This window comes from Pezoporus flaviventris, unplaced genomic scaffold, assembly GCF_033815535.1.
Source record: "Pezoporus flaviventris isolate CSIRO_AGI_PZ_B2104156 unplaced genomic scaffold, CSIRO_AGI_Pfla_v1 ptg000095l, whole genome shotgun sequence".
Lineage (NCBI taxonomy): Eukaryota > Metazoa > Chordata > Aves > Psittaciformes > Psittacidae > Pezoporus > Pezoporus flaviventris.
Window position 1 is genome coordinate 1,474,543 of NW_026892643.1, and position 25,968 is coordinate 1,500,510.

General features: G+C 39.4%; 1 protein-coding gene across 1 annotated transcript in view; it reads right to left on the bottom strand.

Moving 5' to 3' along the window:
• Positions 1–25,968, bottom strand: part of HS6ST3 (heparan sulfate 6-O-sulfotransferase 3) — a 309,575-nt gene that overhangs the window by 109,010 nt on the left and 174,597 nt on the right. The gene's annotated exons all lie outside the window — the stretch shown is intronic.

A 25,968-nucleotide genomic window follows, 5' to 3' on the forward strand; every position in this document is an offset into this window, starting at 1 on the left:
ATGAAGACAAGATGAGGTAATTGGGGCTGTTCAGCCTGGAGAAGGCTGCAGGGAGAGCTCATAGCAGCCTTCCAGTATCTGAAGGGGGGCTATAGGGATGCTGGAGAGGGACTCTTCATTGGGGACTGTAGTGCTAGGACAAGGGGTAACGGGTTAAAACCTAATCAGGGGAAGTTTAGATTGGATATAAGGAGGAAGTTCTTTACTGTGACGGTGCTGAGGCACTGGAATGGGTTGCCCAAGGAAGTTGTGAATGCTCCATCCCTGGCAGTGTTCAAGGCCAGGTTGGACAGAGCCTTGGGTGACATGGTTTATTGTGAGGTGTCCCTGCCCGTGGTAAGGGGGTTGGAACCTGATGATCTTAAGGTCCTTTCCAACCCTAACTATTCTATGATTCTATGATTCTATGAAATGGAAATGCCTAAAAAAACCTTCTGAGTGAAAACAGTAAGGTAGAAACTCAACTGGTTTCCTACCAACTTAATCTGATGAAATGCTGAAAACCCCACACTTCCTGGCAATGCAGCTTTACCTTAGTATTAAAGATCCAGGGGTCTTTCAGCTTCTTACAAGAGAGTAAGGATAGATGAGGATGGCTTTCCAGTGGGGATCTTAACACCTGTGGAGCCACAGCCAGTACTAGGACCTGCCAGGTTCTCAGGCACTAGAAGAAGCTAGGACTCCAGTAAACTAGAATTACAGAAATTGACCTGCCAGTTCACACTTGGTTGTTTTTTTGTTTTGTTGTTTGGGTTTTTTTTAATAGAGTATTTTCATTATTTTGCGGTATTTCTTCCTAGAAATTTTCTTCAAAGGAAGATTTTCAAATTTTTACCCAGAAAAAGGATATTGAAAGCGACTGATTGAAATACATCATCCTACTGTGAAAGCTGACAGTTAACAACAAAACTGTAAGCAAATGCATTAGATTAGGCTACATTTGTGTCCATTCTCCACAACCAACCTAAACCAGCATTCTTTTTCTCAGAGCCTGGTGTTCAGTGATCTGGATTTCTCTGTAACCTTAGGATTCCCAGAAGAACTCACATAAAAATACACAAACAAAAGGAAAGAAATTTGTTCATGCTTATATTGTAGCTTGTATCTTTAACCTGCCACCTTGCATTGATGTAGAACAAACTATCAAAAATACTACCAACAATATGTACACAAGCAGTGGGGTAATCTGAAATGTGAGAGGCAAAAGAGTACAGGAGTATCTATCTCCAGGACACAGAATGTCTACTTGCTTTGTTCACCTTTGTGAGTTTATGTCTGCAGCAACACTGTATTAACAAAATCTTTGCAGCCACATTGGCCTGCAAAGTGAAATATTTTAGGGAATCAAAGTAATTTTGTTCCTCCAAGCATTTACATAAATTACACATGCATCTCCACACTTTCCCATTTACTAGAGACGCAGTAAACTCTAACTGAAGTCAATAATATACATTAACAGCCTCCAACTGTATGTTTATCACGGTATTCTCGAGTACTCGATGCATAGCATGGACATTTCACAAACCATTTCATCTCAACATGAAGATGTGTATATTTTCCTGCTAGCATAAAGGCAAGTCTACAATACCAACAGCTAACATACACATTGAGAGGACATTCTTTGCTTTCTAAATCTTGTCAGCATTCATACGCTGGACGGCATTGTGCAACTAACTGGATCGTATTCTTCTAAAATGTTACCATCAAATGGCAGAAAAGGTGATGTTAATTCTTTTTTAACTTTTTTTTCTTTTTCTTTGATGGAAAGGCAAGGTTCCTCTGTTAAGCAACCTTTGCCAGAGACTAATTCATTGGAAAATTGCTTCTCCGGTGCTATTTCTTTTTCCCTCTGAATTTCATCTGATTGTCTCCAGTGGCAGATTAATACACAAACATGGCAGACATGGCCAAGGATTACTTTATTTTTTCTGATTTCAAATTACATATACTGAGAATTGTTCTGCATTACTCTTTTCAGTACTTGAAGTATATTTTTCTAATACTATAACTATCCTAAATCAGTATTCAGGAATACAAATTTTGTCAATACATATTTTCTCCCAGCTTAGTTATGATTCTCTAGGGTTTTTTACAAAGGCAGACACTGAGCTAAGAAAGGATTCCACATAAAGAACACAAAAGCTAAAAGATTACTCTAGGAACATATGGGCAATTTCTTTGAATGGACAGAGGTGGGCAGATACCAGGTAACAGAAAAGTCTTTTCCAAATAATAACCAAATTAGCAGCTTTCCCCAACATCTCAATATGTTTTCTACTTATCTGTGTATCAGCCTGCCACAGATCTTGCTATGAATGAGGCAATGCAATTTCGTGGGAGTCCTTGATTAAGCTACAGACAACACATCACTGAAACCATCAGTGTTATTGCTAGACAATGTCTCAAAAACAAATTGACATGGAAATAATGACCTTTGCCTAACGAGACGACAGACATTTGCATCCCCCAACAGACTGGTATGTATTTTCATGTCACATAAGTGACACAACTGAGAGAAGTTTTGTTACAGTGGTAAAATCTATTATTTTCTCAAACAATTTCTAGCAGAAGTGACTACAAGACTGCATGCAAAAATGCACTTGGAACAAAATAACCAGCACGTATAGCTTACCTCTTAAATAATAAGGAAGCATCTAAATAACAGCACCTTAATAGAAGTCAGTGAAATAAATTCATTTCAGTGACAGCACTTGAATTATCATTGGAAAAATTTAAAAATAAAAAAGTTTTTTTAGGGCAAGTGATGTTGTACTGTGTGTTTCAATGAAGTTTTCATTTGGCAGTCATTATCATTTTAGTGGAAGACTAAATTATTTGCTGCTTGTCAGTGAGGGGCAGAGTGTAGATGAAATGTAAGAAGTTGACAAGTTAGATGATAGAAATCAATAAAATTTATGTTCTTATGAACCTAATGGCAAGTAATTATCTCTGAACCAGCAGTACAAATGTGCTTTTTCATCATGAATACCTGAGGTGTATTAGAAATTTCCAGAAGACATATTATTTATACAGTAAAGCAACAGAGTGGAAAACTTGTTAAATATATGGCTTCTGCACCAGCATTTAATAGAAAAGTTTAATTGAGTGGTGAACCTTTTAGAAAATTCTTATGCCACGTTAAAAGGCAGATACAAAACCAACAACAACAAATGTTTGTCTAAGTCAATATCCTTACTTTTTTTTCTTTCTAACATTTACCTGAATCCCTGATACAGCTGCATCGCATGTTCTGGTCACAGACTCCATCATTCACAAAGCTGTTTATAAGAGGATGCATGTATGTGCATCTATGTAACGCAACAGACAGTATCACAAAATACAGAATCTCATAAAAATAGTATTAAAGCTGTTAGCCTCCAGCCACAGAGTTGCAGATATCAGAATCCTTGTAGCCTGTCCTACCTTTGCTCTTCTTCATGTGCTACGTACACTTACATACTCAGCAGAGAAGTCTTGATTCACACTTCTTTTTTCCTAAGATAGGAGCTGTGCCTCATCTGGATGCACAGCTCTCCATTCAGTATTTTGTGTATGACCCTGTACCTCATTTAGTAAACAATATTCAGATCCTGCTAGAAAGACAGAATGCTTAATTCCCTTGTAGACTTCACAACATTACTCATCCCTTAAGTATTTAAGTGGTTCACTAATAATTTATCCTCACAATATCCCTGAAAGATAAACAGCCGGTATTACCCACATTTACAAACAAAGCACAGAAAAATCAAGGTCAAACATACCTATTAAATGTGTCTATTTTGAGTATCTAGATCATGTTATTGCAGAAGGCACAGCACAGCTGCAGCTGCAAGTGTTGAAGAGTAGCTGGAAGTAGCCACGACAGGAGAGCTCCGGGAGCTCTTTCTGCTCTGTGTTGAACCATGGTTAGGCACCCTAAGTGACCACCCAGCTTCTCCACGACATTGTAACAATGCAGCAGCTATGGCAGACCCGCATCCTTCTGGAGTGGCAGCTGGAGGCCAGGCTGGGTATACTACCGTGACTCAATGATACTAGATGACAGCATGTGGGTAATTGCATTGCATCTATAGGTGGTTTGGACTACAGTTTCTTTATAGAAGAAGGGAAAAAAAAAATAAAACGGGAGAATATTTTTGTCATAAAATGTTTCATTTAGCAGTTCTGTATAAACGAAGATAGATTTCATAAAGAGAAACATTTGGATTTAACATACCCTGTTCATTAGTCTACTGAGAAATTAAATGCATGTGTCTTGGAAGTTTTTAGAAGCAAATCAGGCCTACTCACTATGCTTGATTTCAAAGTACTTTCGCAAGAACTAAGTATATTTTAAGTTATGTAGGAGTACTACAAGCTCAACTTGTATAAAAATTATCTCAAAGAACATCTTATACACTAGTAGACAGGAATTGCTAACTGATTTTTGGAATTGATACATCCGAAAGTGACTAAGCAAGTATGTCTGATACGTTGGTAGTGTTATTTTCGTATACTAATACTTCCCAAAAATTCCTTAGCAGTGCCTTGTAGCAGAACGATTCAGAACAGGACAAACAGTTCTCCACAGAACTGACAACTCCAAGTGGATATAAAAAGCTACACTGGCCAGATTGCCTTGGGCTCTTCAGCTAAATGGTACCAAGTACTTCCTTCTGAAGAGGAAGGAGGTAGGTGTGACCTGAGAAAACAGCACCTCAAAGGATGACAACTACTCCCATGAGCACCACCCCATTGCTCCTCTCGTTCCCAGAAGCAATATCCTAGCTTATAAACTAGTAGGACATTGCTTCAGGAAGGAGAATCCGAGACTTCTAAAGAAATAGGAATTAAAGAGATAATCATCCAAAGTAAACATCCCACCAGCATGAAACAGCAGCAGTCTTCAAAGAAAACGAGAGCTATGAAGAGCAGAGGAAGAAGCTCCTCCATAGTACTGCTATACTTCCAACCTACTGGGTTGGAAGAGACCTTAAAGATCATCTGATTCCAACCCCCCTACCATAGGTAGGGAGGCCTTCCACTAGATCTGGTAGCTCAAAGCCTGGTCCAGCCTGGCCTTGAACACTTCCAGGGATGGGGCAGCCAGAACTTCTCTGGGAAACACAATGAGAACTTTGAAGAAAGCAAAGAAAAATAATTTGTCATTCAGTCAAAGAGCACTTTGTCACCATACAACTTAAGAATCAGAGGTGAATCTTACTATTCTTTCAGGATTTCCTACAAGGATGTATACAAAAGTTAGACAAAAAGACTTGTTCTTTTTATTGACTGTACACAACCGTGGAGAAAATGCACATTGTTTATGCACAGTCCTAACTTACTTATTTGAAAGACTGTACACCCAAAGTGATAAGTCCCTAGCTGATTCTGTTCTGGAGGCTAAGAGGGTGTAGCCCACTTGGATTTTCCCACATTTTAATAAACAGGTAATGTTACTCTCAGGATACAGCTGCGTTCTATTATTAAGTTGGCTCCCCAGAGAGTATGAACAATGGAAAGAGCTGAGTTAAGTGAAAATAAACTTGGCTAAAGTTAAAAAATTGCAGTCGTCAAAGAAGAAAATTAGTTCTGTTGCAGTGTTTGTCCTTAGTGCCTGTCCCATTATTAACATCTGCTGAAAGCTGCTTCAGAATATCAAACGATATTAGCACAGCAGCCCCAACAACTTCAGTACTGGAAGGAAATCAACTCAAAAAGCAGAACCTACTCGCTGCTTTATTTCAGTGTTTCACAGAAAGTGCATTTTATTGACAAGAAAACGATAATATTTTCACCTTTAACACATATAAGGCTGCATGTTATTATCTGTTACTTCCATCAAAGACTAACAGGTAAGAAGGAACATAATTTCTATTATACTAATTGTGTGTGACAGAGGAACAATATCAGTGAAGAGCCACAGGACAACAGCCTTGGTCCACATGCACATCCTTCTGCTAGTAGATATTTAAATATAGTATGTTTCCTAACCAAATATACCTCAGAAATCAGGCAGTACCTTCCCCGTTACATGGACTGTACATTCTTTGCTGGGTTCTGTGTATGTGTGTTTTTTCCCACCAGCAGAAGGAGCTCTTTCTTAAAGGAAAACTCTACTCATTCAGTTTGTTGGAGGTATACAGCCTTCTTGTCTCCTTCTGGTCAAAGAAGAATGGGCAAAGAATTTAAGATGTGTGGTGGATCCAGGGGAGGGGGGAGAGAAAAAAACAAACAAGCCCAAACAAAAGAAAAGAACTCACACAAGAACAGCAAGGAGAGTATGTTTACTCCATCAGCTTCTGAAAAAAATACTAAATATAGAAAAGTTATGAACCACACATCCTTGGGCTTATCAGGACTGCCAGTACTTGAAGAACACACAAATGCTGAACTAACTACCTGAAGTCAGTTACTGAGCTAATTACCTGAAGTCACAGCACCTGGGGTTTCCCCCATCCACAGCAAAGAAGGTCTAAGAAAGTTCATTTTTTTAAAATTTCTAACACTTGTCTGACTGAAACAATCAGTTTGGGCACTCTAATAATAACATTTTTCTATTAAAAAGTAGAGATCTGGTGCCTGCTATTAAGTGTGAGTATGTGGGCAAAAGGAGTGCTTCAGCTGAGCGTTAAAAATGAATCCTTGATCTCTGAGAATTGAAAGGGTCCCTCAAGGTCTCTATTACTGTTTCTCAGCAGGCCTGCATGTGTGGTAGCAATTTGGTGCTCCTAAGCTAAAATAATAAAGGTTTAAGGTCAGTCTCTGTTGGAGAGAATAAGTGGGAAGACACAGCACTAAGCAGCAGCTCTCATCAGTTACCTAGGATTCCTTTTTATTTCAAACCCACACTGGGTAAATCCGGTTCCTTCTTCATTACGGCTGTCATTACAACAGTTTTCTTCTGTTTTCTATAGGAACCAGTAGAGTTTCTATAGGCAACTGTACAGTTTTAGAAACTACCTGAAGGACGGAGATAAAATCTCTAATTAAGTGAACGTGCTGATTTCACCTTCTCCTTCCCCCCCCCCCCCCCCCCCCCCCCCGCCTTACCCCCAACTTTTTTAAATTGTGGAATATGGTCACACCTGTTTCCCTTAAAATATTTCAAGATACAGTTTTGTTGAGATTATAGTGTTTAAATCACAGCACGGTCCCAGCCTGCATAATTCTGTATAAATCCACTAATTTTACTCCTTTTTTTTTTTTTTTCAGCAGAATATTTTTCATCAACTACATCTGTACATTTGGTACCTACTTTAAGTGTCTCTGTGGAGATGGACAGAGATGTACCACAAGGCAATTTATCACAATCACCTCTAATATCCATGTGAGGATGGACAAGAAAAGCCCTCTGGAAAGGCACTTGGCAGTGACCACAGGAAGGTGCCTAGATGATGAGCTCGGATCATCCACTTACACTTTATATCCCATATATCCACCTTCGGCAGGATCTGTCGCATACATCGTTGTCATACCAGGGTGCATCCTACAATCCCACCAGAATACAGATAATGAGGGCTTGTTCAAGAGCTTTTTTGGCTCACATTCCCAGTGTCCAGGTCATAACTTGACTCTCAGTGAGTACACTGCCCTGTGTCCATCAGTCTCATCTTATTTGCCTTCACCTACCAAACCCACTACCTGGCCACAGCATGAGGCTTGTTTTAATTCTGGCAAATGACTCATCATACCATTGACCCTTAAATAGGGAAAAAAAAGTGCCACCAAAGCGTTTGAATAGCATCCCCATCCTCCTTCAAATTCTTCATGAAAATATATCTTCCATGGTCTTCCTCAAAACACAACATCCTTGTACTAATGAGGCCACTCATGACTACTGATTAAAACAGCCTTCCCCCACCAACCCCTTTAACTAGAAAATACCTTGTCATCAGGCTTCCCAAAGCCACCAAGCAAATACTTGCTGAATTCTTTCATAATCCTAAACTTGAAGCTCTCTGGTTGTAAAATTTATTAGTACATACAGCATACATGATCGTATAAGCCTCTATCCAATGGCTACTGTCCTGCACATTTTTACAAACAGCTCTTGCAGCCTACTGCTCCTGGGTTATAAACTTTGTTTTCAAAGAGAAGATTACAGTCTCTCAATCCTCCCTATAAACTCAGAGGATTTATCAGAAACTGAGAGCATTTAGTTAGAAGTATTAGCAAACCATACCTAGTGTAACCACCTCCTTTGAGGATTTTCCTGCAACTTCAGTAATTCTTTTAAAAACTCTTTTCAGAGTTAAAATCATTTGCAGTGATCTTTCTTTTCACATGAAACAAAGAGCTAAGCACCGATTTTGCTCACAAAATCGTAATCAAGTTGACTAATTTAGCACTATTAACTTCCTCCAAAGTGTCTTTCACATCTCAGTTACCTAATTCTGAAGGGGCCTATCTTCCTTTGTTGACTAGAAGGAAAGAATAGGCAATTGCACCACTAATGCAGCCACCGGTGAAGCGTATGAAAGTAGGGAAACTGAATATATGTGTCATGACTGTGGTGTGAAGCTTGGGAATCCAAAGTCCATGTGTTTGATAAGTAAGAGACAATTAAATCTCAGCATTAACTATCTTCCTAAATCCTTTTATCTGCTGCATAATAGTTTCAGATCCTACTCCATGATTACCAATCTACCACATTTTGGAGAAAAATACTAAGGCAGGGTTCTTTTACAGCCAGTGTGATGGGATAATTTAAGTCTGAGGCGACATGGTGAATGCAGGCTCCTTGTCTGTGTCAGCTGAATAGAACCCAGTTTAGCAGGTTAAGGTAGTTGAAGAATGGAGGCTGTGAGAGTTCTTGTTTCAAGTGCGAAGCTGGACTTACTAAGACATGCCTGGAAAGTTTCAGTTTCTAAGCAGAATTCTAGCCTGGGCTTGTATGTTGTTTACATTGGAGAAGATTGCAAGTATCACTGTGAACTGAGCCCTTCAGCCTATCCTTTTTCTCTGTATTTTATTTTATCACACAAACAGAGTAGTCGCTGACCTCATTTGGACTACACTTTCCTCTCAGTTGACTTTGAAGAAAAACTGTATCAGCATGAACAGGCAAATTTACTAGTATTCACCCAAGTATTACAGAAGGCAAAAGCTCTTGTTTCCCTGACCTGGCATTCATCAAAGCCAGGGACACACACAGAAGAGAAAGGGCACACTCCAATGACATACATCCAGCGATGGGAAACCTGCTACAGCATCAGTTTGATTTTTCTTAGTCACAGTACACAGCATTTGTGCAGCCTGCTTAGTTTGACCCCTGGAAATCTGTTCATTTGCTGTAATCTCTTACTTAGCATCACTTCAAGAACCAAATTTTGCCTGGTGAGCAGCTAGTTTGGTTATGCCCATCTTTTCTCTCCAACTGGCAAATAATTAATTTGATAAAGACTATGGATATTCAAACATATGTTTGATTTCATATGGGAGGCAAAAATAGAAATATTTTAGAATATTTCTAATATTTTAGAATATTAGAAAAAACAGAATAGAAAGGAGAAAATGGGATGACTAGAAAGGAGAAAGAATAGAATAGAAAGGAGAAAGTGCCGAGTCTGTTGGTTCAACACCTGTGTTTCTATTTTAGGGATTCTGTTTATCTGATTGAGGATTCAGAGAAGCTCCTTTTTCATCTTTTCTTGTGCACTGTCAGTGGTGATAACGGAATGAAGGGGGATAGGGGGGCTACCATGCACTGTTGAGCGCACCACTGACTTAAGAGGAGAAAAAGGAAAAATTGTCAACTAAAATTGGGTGTCCTGCTCAGCAGCAAATCCTCTGATCTGGGCCACCCTGCAGAACCAGGGAATAGACCTACTCAAAGAACTCTGCAGAGCGCCATTCGTTAAAAGTAACTGCCTCAAAACAGATGGAAAAAGAACAGGAAGAAAGAACAGGGAGAGCAGCTCAGGCAACAAGAACAAAGCCACTTCTGTGACTTGCAAAAGAAGAGAGGTTTTTTTTCCCCTCCCCTTTCTCCACAGTAACTTTATAAGGAAAAACAAAAAGGATGGAGAGAACAAGAGAACAGAAGAGTGAGCTAATGGAGGAGAAGTAATTAAAAAGTCAAGACAGGCAACGTATAAACTAAAGGACTAAACTGAAGGACCATGCTGATCAAGCATTCATGTGCCTGGGTGAGCTGGTTCAGGATCTGAATCTGCTGAAAAACTGGGGTGTTTTTGAGGGGCTGTGGGATTAGGCTGGGCTACTTTTCAGCCAGCTCAGGCCTCCAACCAAGATGACTGTCTCAAAAGGGTTTACGCCAGCATAGCACAGGAGTGTGAAAGAGCAGAAACTGCTCTTTTTATTGGTAGAGCTGGCTGAAACAGTACGTACTCAGTATGGAAAATGTTCTGTTTCTGCAGCTGGCAATGGCAGTTTCAGGGAAGAAAGAGAGAGGATGTAGGAGCTAACAGTAGAATATTGGTCCTGCAGACTTCAAGTTAAGCTGTTCCTTAGTATGGCAATTTTAACTTCAGCTGTTTAACATTGTTGCTAACACCTTGAAAAATTACATGCTACAAAACCTGCAATTTTTCTTCCGGCCACACTTTCAAATCAATATACATTAAGTGAGTGCTCTGTAACACTTCAGCAATGACCACTCCAACAGCTCACCAGCTCATTTGTGTCCCTCTGCGGCACCCCTGCAGCAATCACACAAACACCAATTTCATTCAGAGACCCTGTCACCACCCCACTTGTGTTCCTAAATAACAGCTTATACTCCTCATGCATTAATCACCCACTATCATGTCCTTATATTTCTTTCTGCTTCACATACTTGACACAGCTGGCCAGCTGCAATGATGCCCAGCACCACGGGGCAGGGAAGAGGCTGTGGGATTGTTTGGCACAGCAAAATACACTTCCCAGCAGGCACAGTCCCGACAGCAGCCTTTTCTAGGACGCTCATGATTTCATCATGAAACCATGCCACAGTCTTGCAGCCACAGCCTTCTGCCGTCTGGCTGTCACTATATCTCAAGACATGGACTGACGCAGTGGGACTTCATGAATAGAGAACTTTGATGTAGTATTTCCGAAAACACATGAGATCTGCCACTCCATCCTGTTCACCTCCTTGCCACAGATATGTTCAAGCCTAGTTTGTGGCAAAGCACCAACGAGCAAATGCTGGGAAACGTCATACCGGTACGAACTGCAGCGCTGTGCCTAACCCCACCCAGAGGAGCACCGGACAGGTATTCCCAGGAAAGCAATCAGCCCAGCTCCGAAAGCACAGCTGGTGCTGCACCCCTGGTAGTTAACCTGAGATGGGGCCTGCTGAGGTCACCTGTGGTTTCCCTTTGTTTGTTTTTGTTCATCGGCCCTCTTAAACTAGCAAATCATAGATTTCACAAGGATCACCAGTATCAGCATGCAAGTCAGCGTTCAGAGGGAAGGGAAATAAAATGGTAAAAACTGTGGTGAAACTCAGTTTTCCCTGAAGATGGACTCAGATAACCATTTTGTGTCATTTCTATCACTTTCATCTTGGTTTCATAGCCCCGAGAAACAAAAGTAAAGGATGGGTCTTTGTTCCAAATCCATGGACAGATCTAAAATTAAAAGCCTAAAAGTAAGCACCCAGCAGAGCCAACCATAAAAAGAGCACCTGGGGCATGATGTACCCAAAGCTTTGTTGTTTCCCATTATGGCAGCATCGTGACTCAGTTCTCATCCTAGACACCACAGGAGTCATGACTAGCCCACCCAAGGGCCTAACCCACTAAATTCTCTGGTTTATCAGTTTATCTTTTGATAGACGGCAATTTACTGTGACCACACACCCAGGATGGCAAACACTTGGGACCCCTGCCTGACTCACAGCTCCCACCTCCCACCACAGAGCCCAGCAAGGGCTATGAAGCAACTGCATAGGGGTTTACTTCACACAGGAAAATGGGCCACTACAGAGCTCCAAACCGTACTTCACTGCATAAAAAACAGAATAAATATGTGCAAACGTAATATCAGATTCTGTATATGCATGTATATTCCACATATTATTTTTCTAGCTGTGTCAAAACCATATTGCTTGATCCTACCCTTTGGTGACACATATAATCACAAAAGGGATTTTTCTTAGTTCTACACTTGAGTTATCACTGACTTTTTTTTTTTGGTAGTGTTTCCGTAACACCATGTAGTTGGTGTCTAGGATGATGTGCTCACACAATCCTCAGGAAGCAGTTTAGGAGAAGAAAACAAAGAACCCACCATTCCATGCTTCTCTTCAATATGCATGGAAATGGTATAACCCTGATTACTTGTGAAGTCCTTCATTTGCCCACCTGGCCTCTAAGCAAGCTCTTATCTTCAGAGCATTCCTCACCCTTCTCCCTCCAGTGTGACACAACATGCTACACTTGCTGCTTTGCATGTTAGCAGCACCAAAAGTTCCTGGGACATTTCCTGCAGCATTCTTCAATCAGAGAAATGGATCACAAAATCACAGAATGACTGGGGTTGGAAGGGACCTCTGGAGATCACCTAGTCCAACCCTCCTGCTAAAGCAGGTTCATCACCAGCAGGTGGCACAGGATCACGTCCTGGGGGGTTTTGAATGTCTCCAGAGAGGGAGACTCCACAACCTCCTGGACAGCCTGCTCAGTGCTCTGCCACATTCATAGTAAAGAATTTTTTCCTCATATTCAAATGGACTTTTTGTGTTTCGGTCTGTGCTTGTTGCCTCTTATCCTGTGCCTGGGCACCACTGAAAAGAGCCTGGCTCCATCCTCTTGAAATCCACCCTCAAAATATTTGTACGCATAGATTTCTCTCTTGGATTTAGCAATCAGCCTATGTACTAGGTTGGACACAAACCAGTAGCAGCAGCAAGACCATCTGAATTTATGCCTGACATAGCATTACTCAAACCAAAGGCCTAATTCTGAGCAATGTTCACAGTGGCATGGTGCAGTGCTGGTCTGCAGCTGGCTTGCAAATTGACCAGAGGTCTATAGATCAAATCAAACATTTTAATTATCTTGTATTTTGCATGAAATCATTACGTCTTCTGTAATCATCACCTGTAAAATTGCTGTAGGGATAGGGAACTTTATAACCATCTCTGAGGCAGTCAGGCATTTTATTCTGCTTCCTTGGCATCATTCATGTCTTACATTCCTATTAGGCAGCCTGGTCTGACACCTGTCTCTTTAACCCACTCCCACAGACAACTACATATGTCTGCATGTAAATGATTAAGACTCCCCTTTCATGAAGCCACTCATCTTTGCGCTCCAGTAAGAATAACTACTTATAATATTGCAAATAATAAAATGTGTCATTCAATCCTTGTAATAAAAGCTTAAAATCCAGTGTAAGGGATGTGGGTGTAAGTCAACATGAGCAATCTGGACTCAAAGATAGTTTAACATATTCATAGGAACCAAAGATGAGTAAATTTCTTCATATATGGGTTCCTATACTTTCCTGTCATCCTAGGAGTCAGGTTTCTACCGAGAATAACCTATTACACACCACTCAGAACCCCACAGTGATCATTCCTCTTTGTTCACTTTCCCCTCTCAATTCTAGGATAACTTTGGTTGGCAAAGAAAAATGCAAAGCTGATGTGTAGAACAGGGTAAATAACCCATAGTTAATACCTGCAGGAAAGCTTATTTCTTCAATCATCTTTACTGAAGGGCATATGTAACCTCACGAAGCAGCACAATATTCCAGGAGATATTTACCACTTTACTCTTATCCAGCTGCAGTGTATTTGTGCTTCCATCTTTTAACACAAAGAAGATTTCTAACATAGGTAGAGACAAGTATTCTGCACTCTGCCATAGATCTTCAACTCTAAATAACAGAGCTCCAGAACTGCATGTTCCTCCAAACTGTATTCTACTGCGAGATATTAATATGAGCAAATGAGAAACACAGAGGAAGCATTTTAAATTGATCCAGTATTACTTAGTTAGAAACCAGTTTTTCTTCCTATTTCTTCGCTCTCCCGAGATAGTATGATTTGTTTCTGCTTTTAAGAGTCTATATTCATAGAATCACGATGCATGACCTTCCTTCTTTCCACTAGAATAATATGTTCTTAAATGGAGCCCACACCATATTTTATGCCTCACAACTGCTGCTAGAAGTGTTCTTGGTCTTTTCCCAGGACCAAGCCAGCCTCCTCTAGAGAGAATGTTTAAAGGTACACAGAAACCAGATCTCCAACACTCAAAATGTTCCTGATTGTGGATGCAACAGTAGTGACATCCAATAGATGTAACTTTGTGATGCCATGTTTTAAAAAGATAGCTATGAGAATCAAATCACATTGGTAAATTTAGTGAAACAACAAGACCAAAGGACATTCAGAAAGATAGACAAGTATCCCCTTACAGGGAGGAAGTGCTGTACCGAAAGAGTTCAAGTCTTACTCAGCTACTATTTACACAGACCTTTTTGTGAATACACACTCATTGCTGGAATTTATCAGCCTTGCCCAACCTACCCAAAAGGTGATCTAAGGGCTCATATGCCTTTTCCATGGGAGATGGGACATTAAAATAAAATATATTCCAGCTCTTTGATTCCTATTGATTTTGTGGGTAATACAATAACCAGAATGAGATAGCTGAAACCAATAAAAACTGATTTATAGCATTAAAGGCATTCTTTATAGCACTTATTTATGGTACATTACATCTGAAATCCAATTTCACAGGCTGCTGTTTGAAACTTTCTGTTCAATCATAAATACACTACATACAGCATAGCTCAGTGCCACAGAGTCAGATTATACAAATGTCTATGTTCCCAGAAGGAACTGCACTTCTGCTGCAATTGTGGTAAATGAGTTTGACAGTAATTTTTTCCAGCCAACTTCCAAGCAAAAGTTCCAGTCAGCACTCAATAAATTTAGAATATATGGTTACTCCTTTAATCATAATAAACATCTATTTGTTTATATACTTCAGTTATTGAAAAGGCATTAACAGAAATCACAGAAAACAAACTTGGCATATGTTACTTGATAAACTATTAAGTACATTTAAGCATGCTAGCAGGGGTACTGCTGGAAAAGCACACACAAGCAGGCAAGTGTACCACTCCTATTTAGGGGGATGGGAACATTACAGTCCTGCCAGTTTCATTTCTGAAGGGTGAAAAGAAGGAGCCTCCTCAATGCATCTCAAAGCTGCTCTCTTCAAAGGAACAGACCACATTCAGGTCACTTACTATAATCATTGTCAAGAAAAGGGAAAAAAATCAGATCTGACTTTTACAGAGGCACTGTCATCTGAATCTGGAGCAACTTCTTATTTATTTGAAAAGGCTTTTCCCTGAAAGTAAAATCACTGCAAACTATGTCAGGCTTTATACAAATTTAAGTTGAAAGACGTTTTCTCCCTGCTCTGATGTGAAGGCAGACTTTGTCTTTGTGTGATGTTTCCCTTCTTGGTTCCAAGAGATTATTTTTAAAGATGTAACTACAATGACATGTAACAAAACAGAGTACCTGTAGTGTTACTGTTTAAAGAACTAATGAAAAAAGAAATCCTATTGTGGCATATCGCGTTTTGCTCCTCTAGAGACACTATTCCCCAGAGAAATAGAGCGAGACAAAATTAAATCTCCAAACATATAGAAATACTCTTGGTCTTTGGTTCCTCAGCTATAAAGCCACAGACTCCTACAGGGAACAGAAAAAGATATCGGTATTGTAAAAGCAGACAGTGGCAGGAGACTTAGAAAAAAATATGTTGACTTGGTATACATTTGAGGGTGGGGAAGGGAGAAACAGAACCTAATCCCAGGTTGCCAGTTGAGAAAAGAACTGACCTGACGTGTATTTTATTCAAACTTCTGCAGGAAGCAAAAGGAAGGGAAGGGCATTTTCAGTGTGGGAACTTGAGACTGCAAAGCATTAATAATTTAATATCCAGTCTTTCACCTCCAGAACACTAATTCAAATCCAATTCACATCACTGGTGACCCAAAGTTATTAACTGGCCTGCATGTTGAAAGGATATGATAGACGTAATTGGCTTCTAGTGTACATGAGATAAAGTGGGTCACTACCTTTGACATTCATGGCAAACTATACAACAGGTTGAAGGCAACAGATGAAAAATGCTCCTCCAGAATAGGCTACCCCTCCAGTGCAAGTTGGGATAGTTCCAGAAGGAATACTCCCTTGTACCTAACCTTAAAACAATATAAAAAATACACTAATGAGAATTTGTTAGTTTATGACATGTATTTTTTTTCAGGGTACTTACCATGTAACATGGATATTAATTTTTTGCCACTGAAAGGGAGGTTTGGCCACTAGAAGCAAGTACTGAGCAAGACCACAAAACTGCCTGACATGGACGTGAGCAACCACTGGACAGCTGGTAGTTCTCTGTGTTATAACTCAGATCCTACAGCTGTAGCACAATGAACCCAAGGATGAAGAAAGGCAGAATGGAAAAGAACTTCAGTTCAGTTAATCAGGTCCTTGTCCCAGGCATAGAAACCTTTATCCATTTTCCTTTACATCATTTAAAATGGCTCATACTTGAGAAAATACATAACTGTGTATACCGTCTTAGAAGTCTTCTGGACATTAACCACAGACTCGGGAGCCTCATGGAAGAAATGTTTATATTCATTTCACTGAAATGAAAAGATACCATAACAACTATTTTGAGTTTTAATGAAATAAAATTTACTAGGCTTGATCACAAACTGACCACAACCACATCAAGATTTCACTTCGAGACAAGGCATATCCAAGTACATAAGCATACAGTATTTCCAAAAGATATTTTAAAGACATTTTTAGACCAAACCCCCTTCCAGTTTTCTTACATAAAATGAGTAGTACAGCTACAGAAAAACCTTTTCCATTTTTCAGCATGCAGTGTTTTGCTTACACTGCAGTTGAACTTGTGCGAAAATTTGTGAAGAGTCTGCTCAGAATACTAAATACAACATCCTAGCACTTTGACGACTTTTTCCATGGAAAAAGTCCCCAACCAGTCCGCAAAACAACCTGTTTGAAAACCTAGATATTCTGCAACCTCTCTCAAGGAGAGATTAATAGGGACCACGAAATCTGCAAATTAGAGACAAAAAATTCAGTTAGTCAAGATTTAAAAAGGCCTGAGGTCATTAGAAATACTTCACTTGGATCAATGTACACTATTAAACGTACTACTGTACAGATGTATAATGCTTAGCAAATGACTTGAATCACTCATACTTCTGAATTCTTCATTAAACCACTCCAGTGTGAAAAGAGTGAAATTTATAGCGGATTGTTCACTGATGATCTCTGTTTCATGCAGAGGTTCAGCTAAGAAGATGGAATGAATTTGAAAATTAATTAAACTATTAAATCTTTATGTTATAGATTGCAGACATGCACTGAATCGCTTTGTTCAGTTCCAGTAAAGTATACTCTTTGAAAAAGAACATGCAAGTATCCAAAAATACAGTGAGAACACTGGAAGACGTGAGAACATCTCTTTAAGCAGATAAATTACTAAAATGATAAATTATGCTTCCATTCCCATTTTCTTCCTATAAGACAACATCACATGCAAAGGTAATACATTTAAGTCTGATTAAAGGAACTTTTTTTTCCTCATTAAATATTATACATGGCCACAACATAAACTGCAAGCTAGGCTGCTAAACGCACAAAAATACAATCCAACAATGTTACGCATTATGACAACACCCCAAAATCACCCTAATGCCTTTTTGCTTCTTTTAAATGAAATACATAACTCCTTAGATCTGCAGAAAGTGACAAATACAATGCTGATGAAGGTGTAATGCTTCATGTTGACACACAGCTTTTCTCTGAATACCTAAGTAGGAAATTAATAGCATAACAGACACCAAAGTAAACACTTCATGAAATCCAGATCAATCTGCGGAGCCAAGGAAAAGCAACAAAGAATCACAAAATGGATTCAGCTGCAGCAGGAATTCTGACTTCACCCTGCTGCCTGTGGGGTGGACCAACAGGATGGACAACAGGCCACACTAAACCTCTTAAGCAAATCCTTAGCCTCCATCATCGGGGTAATTAAAAAATACCAGTGTTTTCCCTGTTTATTCATCGTGTTCACTGTTACCTTATTTCAGTACACTTACTAAAAAAGGCAGAAAAGCAACAGAAATAGAAACATATGCTTGGATAGCACCTCCTGTGTTCTCAAAATCAGTTCCCTTGAATAACAGCTACCTCTCCATTTCAAAACAGCTAGGAAGGTAATTAGACATACAACAGCTACACAACTTCGGATAGATATTAAATATATGCTAAATGCGAAGCATACAGCATATCTCTCTCAAGAGAGGTCAAGTTCCAGGACAAAGGAGTGAGACATGTTGTATGACTTACACCAAAGGATGGCACACAAATTTCAGAGTACATTACCTAGAATCTCACCTAACCTTGCAGATGTTTGAAGTCCTGTCTACACAGCAAAAAGATGCCCCCTCCTTTGGGTCTGATTCTCTGTCCCACAAGTAGCTCCATTTTCTTTTGGGCTAGTCCCATCCCGCCACAACTGGACTGAGAGACACAATTTTTGTGTGTTTTCAAAGCACTTGAAATGGCTGCATTGCAATAAGCAAGAACAGGGGTTTATAGCAAGCAGCTAAGTGGGCATTTGCATGCCATGGCAGACAAGTCACATAGGGTCCGAGAACTGCATGGAATCAAGGAAGAGGAACCTTACGCCTTTTTGCCCGCAACATTGTCTGAAAGCAGTCCTACAGTGAACTATCCCCATGTGAGGTCAACCATACCTGGCAAAACCATCTATTCGCTTTTAGGAATATGCCGCACTCCCCAGAAATGCCTCCCTCCTGACAAGATAACAGATGGCTGCCCAGATGACCTTATGATCAAGACTACATGCCATAGAAATAGATGAAAGGTGGAGAGATGGTCTAAGGCCAGCACAAGATGGGCATCAAAACCAGTTGAAGAATGTTTTTATCACATATATCAGCCTCAAGTTGCATACTCTCAGAATACTTAGAGCCTGAAAGGAGCAAAGGTGCAGAGATTCTGAAATGGCCCTGGAATGCTCTCCTGCTTCCCACTCTGAAATGGCTGGAGTCTATTAAGGCATTAGCTAGCAAAAAAAAAAATCTTCTTTGTTATTTGGTTCTGACTTTGAGGGCAATTTGAAACATACTATTTTCCCAAAGTTCTCAAAGACAACCAAAAGACCTCTGCCAACGTTTTCCCAATGGTACATGAAGTCTGAAAACCACAGTGCTAAAAGTACACAGCACTCACAGTCTGAATTCACAGTACTTCCACCTACCATAAAAAGAACCTTCTCGCATTTAAATAAAAGGATAGGGAAAGATGGGTTAGTACACTAAAAATCGAATTTTAAATGGTTTTCCAAACACCACAGAGCAAACATTTCATGACACATATTATGCATTTCCCTAATTTTTCCTTTTCATTAGAATCTCAGAAACAGGTGTCCTTCAGCTGTCCCTGCCCATGACAGAGGGGTTGGAAGTAGATGATCTTTAAGGTCCCCTCCCACCCAAACCGTTCTAGGATTCTATGATGACTGTGCAATCCACCATAATACAGGCAACAAAAAGAATGTCAGTCTCAGCAATCCAGAGCTAAGATTTAATATGACAAGGTTGAAGCACCCAATAAAGAATTATAATTATTAAAGAGAACCAGTCTTTGCGTTTCAATTTCATTTATTTTACGTCTAAAGATTTTATTATGCTTTATTTACTAATTCATAAGATCTAAAAATTTGCAAAGCATTTTTCAATTATTGATGTGACTTAAGCTTTCAAACGTGCTCAACATATTTCTGCCATCATAAGCTAAAGCCCAAAGGCTCTGAATCTGTTCATATAACTCTTGTCCAGCTGCGCACATTGTGAGAGAGAAGGGAGACTCCCCAAACCAGCTACCACCATGCAGCGTATGAGACCTGTGGAAGTTTAACCTTGGTTTTACAGTCTAACGTTACAAATCTCAACAGTAACTGGAAGGGGGAGCCATCCCCTACACCCTGAAGATGGGATACAGCATATTTCCTTTTGTTTCTGGAGTACAGGTAACCACAGAGGGCACGCTGTCATCAGAAATCTTTGGAGGGTTTCACCCACTCTTTCTGTAAAATGGTAAGAACTTTAAATGAGATAATCTCTACTGGAGAGTGTTTTTTTCTTAGCCTCTGTGACAGGCAAACAAAATCTACTTGCTGTACTAGCTCTGAATCTTTCAGAGAACATGTGTCATGTCATGGAAATTAGAAATTCTCGCTTTTACTGACTTTTCCCCAATTAATAACCAAAGCGTTTCTTGTGTTCTTATGACTATTGTTAATGAAGTCCACAAACTCACTGCAATTGGAATGCTACAGTGTGCCAGAATTGCTTCACAGTTATTCTAAGTCGATGAATAATTTTTATGACCAGGTAGATCAAAGCCAATTCCCTTTGTTTTCAGTCAGAAGCATTTTGAAATGGTGTTGTCTGCAGCAGTTGTACCAGACAGCAATAAAGGCACTCTGCTCTTCTTTGAAAGTTTGTAACACCCCTTTCAGGAGTCATTTTCTCTACTGTAATCCTGTATTATGTATTTCTGAGAGTGCCACTGACTGAAAAAGCAAGTCATAACTTCACAGAGAAAATCTTGCAAACATCCATAAACTGGATCAACATTTTTTTCATCTTTTTTTTAAACTAATCTTTAATGCTTTTGTAGTCATGAAGCTCATAGGGGCCTAAATGGATTAAAAAAACAAAACAGTAGTTGACTTCAAGTGGTGACCTACAGAAACAGCTCAGAGGGATGCAGTCCTTGCAAGGGAAGCCAGTACCTGCGAAACAAACTGCAGTGATCTGCCAAAGTCTTCAACTGAACAGTACAGCTCATGAAGCTGTCTTAAAGTTAGGGAAGTGAGATCACATTCCTGTTACCTCCACACTACCCAGTATCATTTATTTGAGGGGTACTGCTTCAGCTTTGACAGAGGAGCAGCAGTGTACAAGCAGTCAGTCAGGTATAAGCTCACTTTGACCATGCCTTTCTGACATGGAGGGATGTACAGCAGCTTCTGCAGATTTCAAGGATGTTTGTACTGAAAAATCTCATCTCACATAGAAACCTTTTGGATATTGATGATGCATTCCCAAGAAGCATTACGGGTTGCCATTCTAAGCTCTGCAGTTTCCTGAATGCAGAACTGGAGATACAACTTGAACACCTCCCTTGTCTGATTTGTGTAAGGTGGTGGGTGATTTCCCCATGACAATGGGCTGTAAAATGTTCCTACTGAAGTTCTCACAGTCAAGGAAGGACTCATATTTGACTGTTTGCTCTTTCTTACAGAGGCCCAGCAGAATAATCTGGGCAGAGGTGATAAAAAGCTGACAAGGTGAATAGCCAGGCACAAACATGCCAAGCCTCGCCTGCTTAAATTGGACAAAATACATTTTCAGGTAAGTCATTTTCCTAAACAAGATAGATAAACACATTATGAAAGTGAAATGCTCAAACACAGCACATGGAATTTGGAAGGAGCATTTCAGCCCCTGAGTTTTGAAATACCCTTTTCTCCATAACAAGGAGAGGGAAAGATGAAGAGCTTGTGTACCTGCAAAACTAAAACTCAGAAGGCAGTACCTTTGGTAGGGTACTATTTCAGAAATATGTGCTTAAGTCAGATGGCAAGATAGCTCAGATTGAGCACAGATATCAAAACAGCCTGGCTCTAGGCAGAAGTCCTGTGGAGCTTGCAATTTATGCTGTGAGGGAAGAGAACTGCAGAAAAGCCTCATGAAATCGAGTGATTAGTCAATAAAATGGCAAGTGAAATTCAGTGTAAACAAATGTGGTGCACATGGGGAAAACAGTAATCTAAACCATGCATTCAGCCTAGCAATGAGATCTTAATGGGCTATTTCCACTCAGGAATGAGACTGAGACATAACAGGAATTTTTATGAAAACATAAGCTCTGGGCTGATCATCTGCGTATATTCCAGGGTTGGTGGGTCATCCAAACCAGATGTCTCTCTCTTTATTCAATGTATTCAAATGTCTTTCTGCAACACATTTCTGTTGCAAACATCAGATTCTGAGGCTTGGCTGTAATTTGCTTTGTGCTTCTGCATTGTTACCATAATCACATTGGAATGATAAAAACACTCTATTAAGGGTATTTAGGTAAAACCTACTATGAAGTTTATTACCTTTGAAAAATACTGTGGTAAATTTTTCTTCAGCTGTCTTCCCATCTTAAAAATAACACCACGACATTCAACATCACTTCCCCTTTTTTAAATAACTGCACCCTTACCCAGGACTTACCCTTCATGGAAAGAGTCTTCCCCAGTACCTAGAAACGCTTACTCCTTAAAACAACGCTCCCTGGAAAACACCCCACATAACGAAGTTACACTGGCTATTCAAACAGGTAGAGCAGTAATGCATATTTACAGAACTAAGAGACTCAAGTACTTTTTGCTGTTGCAGCAAAGCACAAAATTGAGGTCCGGCCTCAGAGCACGTAGGCAACCACACATGAGGTCCTCCTCCACTGCCCTTGTTTGTAACAAAAGAGGTGAAATAGAAATGAAAAATGTTTTGCACAAGCTTCATGCTACTCAGCCTGTCAACTCTGTTAATCTCAGCAAAGACAAGGGTCAGAGCAGGCTAGCAGCTATTCAAAGTGTTCAAAGTCAGCATGGACAGGGCCTTGAGCAATCTGATTTACTGGAAGATGGCCCTGACCGTGGCAGGTGGGGTTGGATTAGCTGATCTTTGAAAGCTCAATACAAACCATTCCATGATTCCATGATTCTATTCAGACTAAGAAGTTGACAGCAACCACACAGGAGGTCCATGTAAGCAGCTGAGAATAACTAGAACATAGCATACCTTCATCACTCACTCTCCTACTTGCAGCACAGATGATCCCCCAGAGGAACAGGGGAAAGGACGCTGATAGGACCCCACTATTATTCCTCCTTTGTAACCTCACAGCAACAGAAGGACTATTGTGTTAAAGACAGGAGCAAGTACAGGAAAACCTGGAATCACAGAAAAGGTCAAGATGAAAGGTATAGTTCATGACATTTGTCATACTATGTTTTTCCTCTTTCCCAACAACTGTCTCTTTCCTGCACAGAAAGGAACCCTTTTTTCATGACAAGGTAGCTTTGTGGTATAAAAAATTTAATGAGTAGATGAACAGCAATCCATTATCCATTAAAATATTGCAGTGGGTTAATCCAGCAAATAAAAATGGAGAATGAAGCAGATGGCCATTTATGGGTCGCTTGATTTCTTAAACATTCCTTTCCAGTGCACAGCCATTCTTCTATTTAACATGAAATGCACAGTTCTCACCATGTGCACATTAGGCAACCGTTCATATGACCTCATAAACATTATATCTTATAGAGCAATTATTTTTTATGCCCTTTTTAAAGGAAAAGCTGTATCATTTCATGGCAAATTGTTCCCAGATGTCAAGATATCTTGAAATAATTTGAAGTTGCTGCCAATGGCAAATGATAAATCTACCAAGTGCAAATATTTGCTCAAGATACTTTTTGGATGTATCTTAATTTTCTAGGTTCAAGAAATAATACAGGAAAAAACACTTTGACACGGCATTGGGTTGTAATATTTAAAGTATTTAGTACTTTGTCAAACACATGTGCCAGGAAAATAAGTATCTGAGCTCCTCTCTCAGTGTGATAAACTGGAAATAGCTGCTTCATTAAAGTGATTTCAATTCATACTGAAATAGCAACTGAGTACAGGCAACTGCTACTTTGGATTTCATAAAAGCATATCCTCTGTCACTAAAAAAGGTGAATATAAAAATCAGTGACTGCCGTTTAGCTATCATTATACATGACAAGCAAGACAAAGCTTGTCCATATGCCTTGCAAAAAGTTGACTGTAAATAGCTTAAAAAATACAATTCCTCCATTTTGAGACTCATAAAGTTAACAATTTCTAAAAATAATTTTTGTCATTGAGAGGCACTAAGACATTAACACACCAAGTGCAATTAATACACCACAAATTATACTTGCTGTGTGCAAAAAGCTAGTATGTCAGTCCTATACACCAACTAATCTCAATTACACTGACAAAGTGGCACACACATACATATTTTGCAAAGGATCACTGCTCACTAGGTAAAAACCAGAGTCATCAAGTTTTATATTTCTGCTCCTTTTTTTATTACTACTTTAGTAATCTACCAGAGCATAATCCATTGCGCGACCAGGATAGCACCCAGGAGAGGACTGGAGTACCTAGACAGAGCCCAAAGAACCTCCATGGAGAAGAAGATGGAAGAGGCAAGGAAAGGGTGTGAAAAAGGAACTGGACAGAAAGGAAAGACAGGGCAGGACAGGTAAAAAGTTCTGTGGTAAAAGGCATCCAGAAGCACACTTTGTTCCTGAACTGGAATGAATGTTGAATTGTCCACAATGGCAAGCCAGTTTGCATGCAGTTACTGGAAAAGGGCAAGTCATTCAGATGATGCAGCTACATAGAGCAGTCTACACGCAAAATGATGACTGGAAAGTAAGGTGTTGAAGAAGCTTTGTAAAAAGGCATATAATGACAGAAATAATAATAACAAGGAATGAAAAGGAATCATTATAGGTTTGGAGAGTACAGAGAGATGTTACACTCCTGGCATACCCATCACAATTAAATGTTTAAATTCAGATGGCTTGAATCCATGTCAGGAAGCCCTTCATCTAGGTTGACTCCTGGAAGAACTCTCACAATTGTGTTTTAAGCAAGTAAAAGCTCTGTTTTAGAATGCTTGTGAGATGTATTACATGATATTTTACAAAACAAGGACTTTAAAAACCTAGGTCCTACATGCCTGAATATGGTCAACTCAAGCATAGTAGTTTTCCCCATAGTTCCTAGTGACTCACTCCCTTAGCTACACACCAAGCAAGACACTGTTCTTTGAAGCACTGTCAAAAAACAGGCATTTGTGAGGCAAACATCTTACTGTGATGAGGAAAAGAAATTTATTATCACATAGCCAAGTACAAAAATTATTAGTAAAGTAAGATATGGTGAATAGGCTGAACAAGAATATTACAGCAAGTTACATTTCAGGGAATGCCATGCAATTCTACTGAAAAAGCAAGGAAGAGATTCTGTATGAAAAAATAATGAGATCATTTAATTGAAGACTATGTCGCAGGCATAAAAATTAAGTTTCTATGCTGCTTTTGCAAGATTATTATGGTCTTTTAGCAATTTATGTATTTGCAACAAATTTATATTAATATTTCATGCTATATTGGAATAAGACAGATGCATTTAAACTGGAAATAATTGGTCTATTGCTGTATTTATATTCAGCAGTTTATATTTGTTTCTCTATTTCACATATATAATTTGCATTTATTCTGGATAGCATAGAATATTTAAAATGGTTATTACAAAGTCAAACATACTCTTATGGTATGAAAGAGATTCTGAGAGGAAAAAATGCTGGGTTTAAAATTGGAGCAAGCATAATTGAATAATGAGAAGAGATTTGAACCATCTAAAAGAATTATAATTAGAGCCCAAGTCAAAGATGACAAATTTCACCATTTAGGGTTATCATGATGAAAATGGTAAACACGAGTTGTCATGCTTTAATTAAAAAGGAGTGGAAACAGCATAGAAGCATTTGTTGTTAAAATGTTCTTAGCACTGTAATTATTTTTATTGATTAAAGTAATTATTAATTCATGAACAGGCTCTAAAATGTTGATACTGTAATTCGTGAAATGAAGAAAGGAATATGCCATCTCATTTATTCATGGAACTCTTGGGTTTCCATAAATAGATATTTATAAATGCACGATAGCAAAAAAAGCATACCCAACCCGAGACAAACTTCTGAAAACATCTAAACTCACACAGTTCAGTGCCTCACGGATCAATTTGCCCTTTGCTGTTTACCATGAAGTT